Source organism: Numida meleagris, unplaced genomic scaffold, assembly GCF_002078875.1.
Source record: "Numida meleagris isolate 19003 breed g44 Domestic line unplaced genomic scaffold, NumMel1.0 unplaced_Scaffold239, whole genome shotgun sequence".
NCBI classification, from domain to species: domain Eukaryota; kingdom Metazoa; phylum Chordata; class Aves; order Galliformes; family Numididae; genus Numida; species Numida meleagris.
The window spans coordinates 13614-15779 of record NW_018364192.1 but is presented as its reverse complement, the minus strand read 5'-3'; positions in this window follow the sequence as shown (position 1 = coordinate 15779).

Here is a 2166-nt window from a genome sequence, read left to right as displayed (position 1 = left end):
CGCATGCGCAAAAGGAACGGTGAAGTCAGCCCACAGTCGGGAGAGTGCGTCACCGGAAAAGGGGAAGCGCACGCGCACGAGGAGTGGCGCAGCTACGGCCAGCAAGCTGGCGGGTGCGGCACCGGAAGGCATGTTTGTGTTTGCGCATGCGCACGGGGAGCGGTGACGCCACAGCCCTCGGTGTGGCGGCCGCGTGAGGCCGTACGCGGCGTGAGCGGGCGCCGGTGCAGCAGGCCCCGTTGGGATGGGTTCGTCGTTCCGCCTGCGCTGCATGCACTGTTTGGCCTCCGCAAACGTTCACCAAGCGTCGGTGAATGTCAGCGGGTGCCGCTGTTTCCCCATGGAGGAATTCTGTTGCACACCTTTGCTCCACGTGCGCTTCCTTGTTGGGCTCCGTTCTGTCAAACCGCCCTTCTGCTGCCGTCCGTCACACGGAACAGCACGGAGCGGAGCATGGGTGGGAAGGTTCAACCTGCTGCCTGCCACCACCATCTGCAAGGTCTTCTCACAGCCCATTAGCATTCTGAGAGGCAGTAACTTCGATCTTAAGTTTACGGTTCATAAGGCAAAGCATCTCACTCCGGGCATGCTTTATGAAAATACGCAGAGAACTTCTCAGAAAGAAGGCAGTTGTGTATAATTGTTCTCAGAAATCTAATGCATATGTGTAGCTTAAGCACACATGTATAGCTACTGCCTGAACACAAGGTACAGCAATCCTCCGTGCATCTGCTAATACAGAATGCTGCGTCTTAGCGATACATTGCTCACTGGTGTTAAGAGGTCTCTTTTCTCATGTTTTTTTGGTGACAACAGCAGGAACAGATTGGTAGGTCTCAGACTTCTCTTGCCCGAAAAGCAAGGACTCTCATGCTGCATTTCATGACTGCAGTTCCTTCCTTCTCCTCCTTGCTCTGTATTTTTAAAAGCAGAATTGATGCTGCTTTCGCTTAGAAGAAAAGAGTTTGGGGAAAGCTGGGCAAACCTTAATTAAGCGTGACACAGAATAAAAAAAAAGGATGGAGCTGGAAGACACAAAAGTGCTGTCTGGGAGCAAAATCAGAAAGAATTCGTCCAGGATGTTGTCTGGAAAATAGCTACCACAAGCTGCCTCACTGGAGCCAGTCCATCATCCTTGTCCTATCATAATCTGGAGGGACGGTGAAAAGTTTCTTTTGGGAAGCATATACATTGGAGAGGTAGGAGACTTCACGTGTGGAGAAACTGGCAAGGAACAGAGGACTTCAGCTTTGAGTTAGGTCAGCAGCATAGAATTATAGAGTGACTTTGATTGAAAGGGACCTCAAGGATCATCAAGTTCCAACCCCCCTGCCACAGGTAGGGTTGCCTGAGGCCCCATCCTGCCTGGCCTTAAACACCTCCAGGGATGGAGCATCCACAACCTCACAAGGCTCCAGCACCTCCCCACTCTCAGTAAAAACCTTCCCCCGACATCAAATCTAAATCTTCCCTCCTTAATTGAAAAGCATTCCCCCTTGCCCTGTCACTGTCTACCCACGCAAAAAAAGTTGATTTCCCTCCTGTTTATGAGCTCCCCTCAAGTACTGGAAGGCCACAGTGAGGTCTCCCCGGAGCCTTCCCTTCTCCTGAACAAGCCCAGCTCCCTCAGCCTTTCTCCATGGGAGAGATGCTCAGCCCTGCCATCATCTTTGTGGCCCTCCCCTGGGCCCACTCCAGCAGCACCGCATCCTTCTTGTGCTGGGGAAAAAAACTCAATTTACTAAATATAATAATGGAATGCGAAATAATGCAATATAATACAGTACAATTGGAACTGAATCTAATAAATGAAATGAGAGAGTGTCTGAAACCAAAATCTTTAGCCTAATGCCATAAGTGGGACAACCAGGGAGCACACAGAGCAAAGTGGGCAAAAAGAGGCAGTCTCATGACTCCCAGTCAGTTTTACCTTTCCCTCCAAAGGGAAAATAGAAATGGAAAAATAATGTCTTCTGGGAGATGTAGTTCACTCTTCTCTTCTGAGACTAGGTAACCAGAACTATTGATAATCCACTGTCATGGTTTTATGATTTTCGGTTATTGGTATTCCACATCATAACATCATGTAGTGAATGTACCTGGTTCTCAGAAGAGAAGGACTACTACAGTCCCCACGGCACTTTGCTCCTCTGTTACCATTTTCCA